The 12288-nt window shown below is 40.5% G+C and overlaps 1 protein-coding gene across 1 annotated transcript in view; it reads right to left on the reverse strand.

Annotated features, from left to right (window-relative positions):
* Nucleotides 1-12288, reverse strand: part of PUS7 (pseudouridine synthase 7) — a 255751-nt gene that overhangs the window by 196534 nt on the left and 46929 nt on the right. The gene's annotated exons all lie outside the window — the stretch shown is intronic.

A 12288-nucleotide genomic window follows, 5' to 3' on the forward strand; every position in this document is an offset into this window, starting at 1 on the left:
GGACCGTCAGGCTTGCAATGAGGCTTAGAGTGTTACTTGCCATTTTATTGTTGGGTGATTTTATTGTGATGGTAATGATATATAGTTGATTGTTTTTATTGCAATTGATGTGCTTATAAGGATCTTCAATCCGAAATAAACTACACTGATGATACACACAGAGTGGCGGTAACCACTCTGTAGTTATAGTTAAGCTTTCCAGATATAGTAATTCCTCTGAATAGTGGCTACTAATAACTTTGTCCCTGTTTGACTAATCTCCACAAAACTTCGCTAGTGTAGAAAAAGCTATACGTCTGCAGAAGATGTAATGTTTTGTGGTGACTGGTCAATGTGTGCAAATATCAAAGTGGGTTCCCAAACCGTGTTTTTCCACCCATGCATTTTCCATTGACTTTTGTATCTTGCGTAGTGTGAAAACGACTGAACTGACTTATATGAACTTTGTCAGAATGCGACATTATGGTGTGCAGATGATCTTTTTGGATTCTACAGGTTAGTATTGTAAGAATTATTTAAAATATAAGGCATTTAAACATAGTGATATCTGTAGCTGTGGTATTTTACCGAAGTATCATGGTACATAGCAGTGACAAGGCATTATGTGATTGGCTAATGACTGCCTTTACAAAAGCTAAATTCAGTCATGTTACTTTAGGCACACTTTGACTGTGTTCTGTGGTTCGCCCTTTGATTATAGGTAAGTATATGGTTGGATATATTTTCCCTACCTATTCACACTTTATTAAAGTTGTAACAGATACGAGAAAAGTATAAGTTTCTATATTTAAAAAAACAAAACTGTACCTACAATAAACTAAAAATATATATATATATATATATATATATATATGTTAAAAACATCAAAAATACACTGTAATACCCCATATTTTACAAATATAGTGTACTACAGTGTATTTTCTGTTTAATATTTAAATCTTCACAAACAAGTCTATGGAGAACCATGAATACCGACAAACTACTGCAGTACTTAAATTTTTTTTACAGTTCTCCCTCAACTGGTGTAAAAATATGCAGAAAATTATAAGTACAATTTTTAATTATCACTTTTATTCTACTTACCTATACGCAAGACCCTAACCCAGAATGCAGAACACAGCCAAACTGTGCTGAAAATGACATTGCTTCCTTTCACGTTTCATAAGCAGAACCATTAGCCAATCACATACTACCTTATCATGAGCATGTACCACAGTACACCACAAACTTACAGTGGTATACCGCTGCAAAATCTATAACTTACTATTTTAAAACTTGTATCTTTAACACTATCCACCTTATTCACACATACAACCAAAAGTTACCATTTACACCTCATAATGCATTTTCCTGCCACCTTACATCCATCCGTTCACACACTTTCACACTATATCTGTTTCAATTACCACTCCACGCTACTCCACTATATGCCACTCTACTCTATGCTTATCCACTGTACAGCACTCCACTCTACACCACTACACTGTACGCTATTGCACTCCATTTGATGACACTTGTGTCTGTCACTCCATGCTTAGCCTCTTTTCCCTAATACACTGTATGCTTTTCCACTATACAACTCACCACTCCACAGTACTCCTCTACACTCTACCCCGCTCCATCTTAAAACACTCCACTCTACAACACTCCGGTGTACCCCATTACACTGTACCTCACGTCACTCTACTGAACACCACTCATCTCCCCTCCAGTGTACACTATTCCACTGTATGCCACACCAGTGTATGCCACTCCACCATGGGCTATTTCACTGTATGCCACTACATTGTACCTCCCTTCGATGTACAGCAGACCACTGTACGCTATTCCACTGTACCCTGCTCAATTGTACAACTCCAGTCTATGCCACTACACTGTACCCCAATATACTCTACAATATTCCACTGTATGCAACTCCACTATGCTATTCCACTCTATGCCATTCTAAGATACCATATTCCACTCTGTGCTATTGTATACCACTACACTGTACCTCACTCCACTTTACCCTAGTCCACTGTATGTTATTAGACTATAAGCCACTTCAACTCAAGACTACTCCACTCTATGCCAGTCAACTGTATCCCACTCCACTCTAAGCCGGTACAGTCTATGCCACTCAACTCTATTCAACTCTATACCACTCCACCGCACTCTATTTCAGTGTATGCTGCTATACACTATTCATTTCACTGTATGCCACTCCCCGCTACCCCATTCCACTCTGCTCAACACTATACTCCACTCAACATACTATGCCCCTCCACTGTACCTCACTATACTCCACTGTCTAGCACTACATTGTTGTACAATGTACTCCTCTCAATGCCACTGTACAGCACTCTACTCTAACACTTTACGGCACTTTACTTCCTCTACGCTGCTCCATCCCAGTTAATATACTCCATTTTATGGGACACTACGCCACTGTACTCCACTACTGCACTCAAAGTCACTCCACTGTACGCTACTCTTTGCCACAACTGTATAAGTGTCTATCTAATTCCACTCTACCATACTATATTGCAGTCTACTCCACAACACTTTAATCCACTACACAACATGCCACTACACTCTAAAAGAATACTATGCAAGAGTTTACTCCACTGTATGCTGAGCCATTCAACTCTACTCCACCCTACAATACTCCACTCTACTCCACCCCACGCAACTGTACGCTATTCCACTGTATCACATTCATCTTTACAACACTATACAAAATGACAGTACACTGTACAGACACTCTCCTTCACTTTACTGTACCCCAATCCACTCAACGACAGCAAACTATGATTATTAAAAATAAAAACCAATTAAATTCAATGAAAAAGTAAAGGTTAAACCTTTTTAAATTGTTACAAAAATGTTATTTATAATTTCTATACAAACCAAACTTAAAATACACAAACATTAGTAATTCATAAGTTATACCTTAAATTTATAACTGGCGCACCACATTATAACTTTATTCTTTATATACAAACCAAACAAACTACACACAACATTTAATTTCTGAACTTATACCTTTAATTTCAAATTTACGCAACACCTTAAAATTATTATAACTTGTGCACCTTCATAAACAGTTTGTTCAACTCGTTAGCGACACTACATTGCCCTTAATTCGCCAATCTACGATGCACGTGTGCCTGTCAAGGAAGTTGAAGGAAGATGCTGACTAGACTAGACTAGACTGGGAGCCATGACCAGAGCCCAAATAATAGAAAGGTGCTAAACTGTGATTGCCACTTGTTGTAGCAGAGCTCAAATCATCCTCTTACAGGTACAGCAATAAGGGTGTGGTGTAGCTCCTTTATGTGTCAGTTAGCATTGAATGCAGGAAGGAGAAAAATAAGCAAGCATTGGCAAAGCCAATAGGTTTTGCCTTTGCGAATTCTTTTGCTTTTGTCAATCTTTAGTTAGGCATGTTACACAGCAGCATGAGCTGCTGCACAATTACAATATAGCAAAAAGTTTAAATTAAAAAAAAAAGCCCTATGACACGGCCAGCGTTGACTGCCACAGGGCTATTTTAACTTTAAGCAACAGCAGCTCGTGCAGCTGTGGAACATGTTTTTTTTAAATGAAAGTGTTCTGCATAATTTAAGTGGTGCTCATGTAAAGCACTCCAATACCTTTGAGCCGCATCTGTGCTATATAAATGTAGGAAAGTACCATCTTGCCTGGCATGTTACCCCCATTTTTCACTGTATATATGTTGTTTTAGTTGTATGTGTCACTGGGACCCTGTTGACCAGGGCCCCAGTGCTCATAAGTGTGCCTGAATGTGTTACCTGTGTAGTGACTAACTGTCTCACTGAGGCTCTGCTAATCAGAACCTCAGTGGTTATGCTCTCTCATTTCTTTCTAAATTGTCACTAACAGGCTAGTGACCAATTTTACCAATTTACATTGGCTTACTGGAACACCCTTATAATTCCCTAGTATATGGTACTGAGGTACCCAGGGTATTGGGGTTCCAGGAGATCCCAATGGGCTGCAGCATTTCTTTTGCCACCCATAGGGAGCTCTGACAATTCTTACACAGGCCTGCCACTGCAGCCTGAGTGAAATAACGTCCACGTTATTTCACAGCCATTTTACACTGCACTTAAGTAACTTATAAGTCACCTATATTTCTAACCTTTACCTGGTAAAGGTTAGGTGCAAAGTTACTTAGTGTGAGGGCACCCTGGCACTAGCCAAGGTGCCCCCACATTGTTCAGAGCCAATTCCCTGAACTTTGTGAGTGCGGGGACACCATTACACGCGTGCACTACATATAGGTCACTACCTATATGTAGCTTCACAATGGTAACTCCGAATATGGCCATGTAACATGTCTAAGATCATGGAATTGCCCCCTCTATGCCATCCTGGCATTGTTGGCACAATTCCATGATCCCAGTGGTCTGTAGCACAGACCCTGGTACTGCCAAACTGCCTTTCCTGGGGTTTCACTGCAGCTGCTGCTGCTGCTGCCGCCAACCCCTCAGACAGGTTTCTGCCCCCCTGGGGTCAAGCCAGGCTTGTCCCAGGATGGCAGAACAAAGGACTTCCTCTGAGAGAGGGTGTTACACCCTCTCCCTTTGGAAAATGGTGTGAAGGCAGGGGAGGAGTAGCCTCCCCCAGCCTCTGGAAATGCTTTCTTGGGCACAGATGTGCCCAATTCTGCATAAGCCAGTCTACACCGGTTCAGGGGACCCCTTAGCCCTGCTCTGGCGCGAAACTGGACAAAGGAAAGGGGAGTGACCACTCCCCTGACCTGCACCTCCCCTGGGAGGTGTCCAGAGCTCCTCCAGTGTGCTCCAGACCTCTGCCATCTTGGAAACAGAGGAGCTGCTGGCACACTGGACTGCTCTGAGTGGCCAGTGACACCAGGTGACGTCAGAGACTCCTTCTGATAGGCTCCTTCAGGTGTTGCTAGCCTATCCTCTCTCCTAAGTAGCCAAACCCTCTTTTCTGGCTATTTAGGGTCTCTGTCTCTGGGGAAACTTTAAGATAACGAATGCAAGAGCTCATCCGAGTTCCTCTGCATCTCTCTCTCTTCACCTTCTGCCAAGGAATCGACTGCTGATCGCGCTGGAAGCCTGCAAAACTGCAAAACTGCAACATAGTAGCTAAGACGACTACTGCAACTCTGTAACGCTGATCCTGCCGCCTTCTCGACTGTTTTCCTGGTGGTGCATGCTGTGGGGGTAGTCTGCCTCCTCTCTGCACTAGAAGCTCCGAAGAAATCTCCTGTGGGTCGACGGAATCTTCCCCCTGCAACCGCAGGCACCAAAAAGCTGCATTACCGGTCCCTTGGGTCTCCTCTCAGCACGACGAGCGAGGTCCCTCGAATCCAGCAACTCTGTCCAAGTGGCTCCCACAGTCCAGTGACTCTTCAGTCCAAGTTTGGTGGAGGTAAGTCCTTGCCTCACCTCGCTAGACTGCATTGCTGGGAACCGCGACTTTTGCAGCTACTCCGGCCTCTGTGCACTTCCGGCGGAAATCCTTTGTGCACAGCCAAGCCTGGGTCCACGGCACTCTAACCTGCATTGCACGACTTTCTAAGTTGGTCTCCGGCGACGTGGGACTCCTTTGTGTAACTTCGGGTGAGCACCGTTTCACGCATCCTCGTAGTGCCTGTTTCTGGCACTTCTCCGGGTGCTACCTGCTGCTAAGAGGGCTCCTTGTCTTGCTCGACGTCCCCTCTACCTCCTGGTCCAATTTGCGACCTCCTGGTCCCTCCTGGGCCACAGCAGCGTCCAAAAACGCTAACCGCACGATTTGCAGCTAGCAAGGCTTGTTGGCGTTCTTTCGGCGGGAAAACACTTCTGCACGACTCTCCACGGCGAGAGGGATCCGTCCACCAAAGGGGAAGCCCTAGCCCTTTTCGTTCCTGCAGAAACCTCAGCTTCTTCTGTCCAGTAGAAGCTTCTTTGCACCCACAGCTGGCATTTCCTGGGCATGTACCCGTCTCCGACTTGCTTGTGACTTTTGGACTTGGTCCCCTTGTTCCACAGGTACCCTAGATTGGAAATCCATCGTTGTTGCATTGTTGGTTTGTGTCTTTCCTGTATTATTCCTCTAACACGACTTCTTTGTCCTTAGGGGAACTTTAGTGCACTTTGCACTGACTTTTCAGGGTCTTGGGGAGGGTTATTTTTCTAACTCTCACTATTTTCTAATAGTCCCAGCGACCCTCTACAAGGTCACATAGGTTTGGGGTCCATTCGTGGTTCAAATTCCACTTTTGGAGTATATGGTTTGTGTTGCCCCTATCCCTATGTGTCCCCATTGCATCCTATTGTAACTATACATTGTTTGCACGGTTTTCTAAGACTATACTGCATATTTTTGCTATTGTGTATATATATCTTGTGTATATTTCCTATCCTCTCACTGAGGGTACACTCTAAGATACTTTGGCATATTGTCATAAAAATAAAGTACCTTTATTTTTAGTATAACTGTGTATTGTGTTTTCTTATGATATTGTGCAAGTGACACTTGTGGTACTGTAGTAGCTTCACACGTCTCCTAGTTCAGCCTGAGCTGCTCTGCTAAGCTACCATTATCTATCAGCCTAAGCTGCTAGACACCCTATACACTAATAAGGGATAACTGGGCCTGGTGCAAGGTGCAAGTACCCCTTGGTACTCACTACAAGCCAGTCCAGCCTCCTACAATAAATCACTGCAATACCTTTGGCGGTGTTTGCGCTTCATAATGTGCCAACAAAGGAGCAGAAATAAATAAAAACACATGCAGTCCTATGGAGTGGTTGTTTGGTACGGATTAAAAAAAGAAAGTACCTGGAGGGTGAGTAGACAGTGGAAGGACAAAGACCAGTAGCATTGGCAAGTGACCAGCAGGTGTACTTTATTCAAGCTCCACAGAACAGCCAAAGCAGAGCAGAAACAGCAGGAAGTGAAAACAATGTGCTGGCCAATGAGAAGGAAGTAAATTCGAGCAACATTGGAAGGAATGGTAGGTTCATGGAAGTATTGGGCAGGCTCTAAGCCTCCGTTAAGAATGTTTTTGTTGTTAAATACAAAAGCCTTTGCAAGCTCAGCACAAGTGTTGTGCAGGAGATTCCTAAAAAGGACTTTTTCAGGCCTGGATTTTCTTAGCACAGCACTGGTGAATGATGAAAATGACCCAGGATCATGGGGACCCTTTTGTGCTCCATTAAAAGTTTACAGACTAACATGGATCCAAAGACGAATAAGACTGAAGTTGGTGAGGTCTGTAGAGGAGAAAATCGGGGGCTGACAGCTAGAGTCCTACAAGTGGAGCAACAGTATGTGAATACAATGGTACAGCAATTGGGGGTCAGACACCTGATTCAAGCTGCTTCACAAGAAAAGTAACCCTTCAAATATTGTGTAGTGGAGAGCCTGGCGAGACTGAAAAATAGACATGAGCTGCTATATAGTTACCCCCCCTCCAGCTCAGGGTGTGGGGTGGCCAAAACCTGTGAAGTAGATTTGCTCTAAGAGGCAATAACAGGAATATTACAATCTACCCTACAGGCCAACGGGCTCTCATTCAAACTAGAAGAAGTACTGTGTTGGTAACCCTTGTCTCCAAAGACATTTAGTTGTTGCTGTTAAGAGCTGCTACAATGACCAAAGGTGCAAAGGTGTGATGCTTGCAGACACCCTTTCATTTCCTGATCTGTGAACAGTATCTCTGTTCAAGAAGAAAGATTTACTGGCAGTTAAGAAAAATTTGGATTCAAAAGGCATTGTGACCACCGTAGGATGTTAATGTTCAACAGAGGGTGTAACAAAATGGGTCAGAAATACTTTTGTTTCAAATCCTAAAACAAATTAATTGAACTTGGTTACTCAAACATCAAAAAAGCACAAAGCCAAAATAAAGAGCATTACAAAAAGCCTCACAAGTACATGCTTAACACACTTGAAGAGAATCCCCTGAAACTAAATGTTCTGTGGGCACAATGAACAAACTTTAAGTCCAATCTAGGTAAATTGCTAGCCATAACAGGAGTTTGACCAGTTATCTCCACTTCATTCTGTTTCGAACGATGTTGTAAGTGATGCTACTAGTCTTTCAAGTATGGCATAAAAGAATAAAAATAATATAAAAGAATTTCATCAAATTGCCGGTGGCTGCCCGGTTCTTGACTCTTGTGATTTATTTGAAGATGCAAATGTACTGATTAAATCTTTCAGAAATTTTAGAAACACTGTACATGCTACTGACTAAAACCCTTCCAGTCAAGTGACATTCAATTAGTGCATCTTCTGGATCCACTGAAAGAGAAGTACAATAGTGGCATTGAGAGCAGCCTTTACTTTAACTGTGGAATTGGCAATAGTATATGCTAATTTCGACTTACTGTGACTCAAGACATATAGATATTGTTCCAACATCTTCATCCAGCGTTAAATTAAAATATAAGGTTGGAAGATCAATCAATCAGTCAACAGTCATTTATTACACCATCCAAAGGGACCAATTAATGCTTCTTGTGAGTTCTTGCAAAGCAGCCATCTAATTAGTCATCTAGTTAAATATCAAGCCAGCCCTTTTGGAAGATCAGTCAATTTTCTAAATAATAAGTGGAGCCTTTAAGAGGCGGAGCAGAAAGAATAGCAAACGTGGTCATGGCTACCTGTTGCTCTTAACATTTATCTGCAAAGTTTGCCCACACCATAATTTTTTTTGTGGTTATGTGAAGTTTATCTTATGGATTGCAGGAGACTTTTTATATAAACATGGTGAAAAATGAGTTTGATATAAAGCTATCAAACTCAACCTATACGACTACACAACCTAGCCACAAATTCAACTAGAGGGTATTCAAAGGGGGAATTAGCACTTTCAGGAACCTAGGTGCTACCAATAGATTGGCCTTGGTTGGGATATATCTCCCCGCAAGTTTAGCGTGAAAGTATAGTTTTTAAGGCTGTTCATGGCCTTGCCCCAAACAGTAGAGTTTAAATTGGATATGCTGTAGTATTAGTATTGAATTTAGTTGTTTTAACATCAGAAGTCTGTGTGCTCTACGAATGACCTTAAACACCAACTTGGAAGCTGCATTCTGAAGTAGTTGGTGCGCTTTAAATCAAAATCTGGCAAACCTAAATAGATGTTGCTGGCATAATCAATTCTCCCTCCAACCATGGCTGCCGTAATTTTTTTTTCATGGCTCCTAATGAAAGGTAAGGTTTGAGCTTCCTCACTGTCCGAAGAAAGACACGCCCCTTCCGAAATCACATTGTTGATTTGCAGTCTCACTTTACGGTCCACTACTTATACCCAGGCTTTTTGCCACTGGATTCCATATTGGAGGTGGACCTATTTCTCTGGGCCAATAGTCGTCAGTCCAAGCTCCAGGATGACCATTGAAGGCTACAATTTCTATTTCTTTCACATTTAATTTCAATAAATTTGTTTTCATCCACCCACAAATAAAGAGCAATTAATCTTGAAACAGGGGTGGAGTTCTCTCCACACTCTCCAAGCACAGTAGGATCTGAGAATCATCTGCATATTTAAAAGCGTAGCACCCTCTTCTAGTCAATTCCTTTATCAGTGGCTGTATGTAAATGTGAAACAAATGAGGTGAGAGGGCTGATCCCTGGTGAACTCCACAGTCTACTTTAATCTGAGGAGCTCTAACTGGTGCTAGGTGTACTGTTCGAGTTTTATTACTGATAAAAGAGCTTAGCCACTCATATGCCATTCCATTTTATTTTATTATTTACACCACCACATGTAAAACTCTTCATAAAATTATTGAAAAAAAAGTTTTAGCATTCATCTCTAAAGTAAAAAAAAAAAAAGGAAGATTGTCAATGTTGTTTTTAAGTGGGAGTTTAAAAACAAAGGTAACAGACTACTCAGGTGAGATTTACAGGATTGAGGATGTTGATGGATTCCAGAAGCTGAATTTCCAAAGAATAGCCTGGTAGCTAACCGCAGGTTAATATTACTAAAAGAAGGGAGACAAATGTCATCATGCTCTACTTGATGATAGAATCAAGAGTGTCAGACCCACAAAAATAACTTCTGCATGGTAAATGGTACTATAAATTATCTAATTACATCAAATGAGGGTTCATCGTAAGGTTAAAAAAAAAAAAAAGATAAAGACTGCAGGAGATGTTATCTGTTGCAGTATATAACCATGTACAAAATGTCAGTTTGAGTGTACAAAAAAAACAAAACTTTTGAATATTATGCTCTCCAAATTGGTTTCTCTGGTTAAAAACTCAGCAGATATGGACATGGGAAAAGGCCACAATAAAATAAACTATTCAGATATGCAGGAATCTACAAAGGTTGCAGCAATAAAATAAACACATTTGAGTAACAAACTTATTGCCATCATAAGTATGCAAAACTTGAATATTGATAAGAAGATAGTTTAATTATAGCAACAAATATAAAATGCTTTGGAAGGATTGTTTGTGGGCTTCATTACAAATTGTAGCCAGGAAAGGGAGTAGTAAAAACAACCGACATATCAGTGCATTATGTAGAAGAGCAAAGCAGGAAACTAGTACAGTTAATATTCGAAAAGGCCCAGGGAACAACTCTAAACGTCCTATATTCTGTTAATATTGATTCTGATAAATGTGTTGTAGAGGAAATACTTGATGATGTAAATACTGGTGTTAATCTCACACCTGAATGTATAGTGTTTTAAGAAAAACTTGCGCAGATAGGAAATCTGTGAAGTAGAAGAAATTATTTAATAAGTAGGGATAGACAGCTTTTATTTTAAGATAATAGGGCAATTATACATTCACATTTTCAATTACTTCATGTGCCAAGTAATTCATTGTGTGCATTAGTGAGGGATGAGTTAATACAGAAATCTGGTGTTTCTTCTAAATTTCAGAATAGTGTTATCATGGCTCTCTACCAAACTGATTTGCCTTTATGTGAAGTTTTATCTTGGAGCTCTACAGATCAGATGAAACCGATCTTAAAGAAAAGGAGTGTAGAAGAAAACATTTTTCAGCAGATAGTATGCACTGCTTGAAATGATCCTCCTACAAAATTGTGGTTAGATCAGCAAGCCTCTGAAAAACTAAAAATGACATTGGAATGCTGAAGAAGTGTAAAATTCAGATGATTTTATTTTCCATTGAGGACTGAGGGTTTCCATTTAAATCTGGCACAGGTAAGTTGGTAAGACTAAATAGAGAACAATGTTTATGTAGATTGTGTAGCTGTGGGATGCAGGAATTGAAATATGTTTTATTCATATGTCCAGGCCTGAAAAATTAACTGTCAGAAATTATTTATTTGTATGTTCATTAATAGCAGAATAGGACTTCAGAAGAAGCCTTATCTAACCACTAATGCACATTGTTATTTCCCTCAAATTGATTTTATGAATGTACTGATTTTTTTTTTTTTTATAAACGATTTTGAATTTGTTAATGTCTGCTCAGGTTCTTAAACATTAGATATTTCTTCCCTGTTGTGCCTCAGACATTTCCTTCCTTCTCCCTGTTGACCTATATAGGCCATGCATGCTGGTTCTTCATGTTCCTTAAAAAGAAAATTAAAAGGAGGAAAAAAAGAGTATCAGTGGTTGTCTATAACTTGAGCTGGGAAAGACCTTGCGTCTTCTGTTGTAGTGGAGTAGTCAGTGTTACAATGTTTTGATAATATAATGTCCATTTATTTTCTCCCTTTGTTTTTAGATACAATGAACACAATTCATCCATGAATGTGGAACTTAAATGTCAAATTTTGGTCTCAGTAGACAATTGAATCTGCATAAAAAAGGCAAATAAGAGAAAATTACCTTTAAGAAGTTACTTTAGATGTGTGGACGCTGGCTACAGAATTAACTTCTGGAAAGTTCCAGAGAGTCAGTGAATAAAGACCAGACTTCTGAAAGGGCAGTTGTTCAGATTTCTAGGCACTAAAGTAATTAGAATATTTTATGAGCTACTGGCAGAGTCACGCTTCGTAGATTTAGAATTTTAAAGAATGGGACAAGCTTATGTTGTTATGATTAGCCACATTCAAATCATTAAAGTTTGGATATTGCCTTTTTGAATTTATATATAATGCACTGACTGAAGTGGGTATATCTGCCATAGGAACAGGATGGCTAATACAATGCTATATTTTCAGGATATTCACGGACGACGTAAATAATGCTGACATAAGTTGATTTGAATGGAAATTCATCCAATGTGAAAAACTGGAAACTCTAGCTAGGCCTTCCCGATCCTACATCTGATGCTTCTGGCCTACAATTACGTCATCCGGCAAAGCAAAAATCACACACAAAAAAACAAACAA

Source organism: Pleurodeles waltl, chromosome 4_1, assembly GCF_031143425.1.
Source record: "Pleurodeles waltl isolate 20211129_DDA chromosome 4_1, aPleWal1.hap1.20221129, whole genome shotgun sequence".
Lineage (NCBI taxonomy): Eukaryota > Metazoa > Chordata > Amphibia > Caudata > Salamandridae > Pleurodeles > Pleurodeles waltl.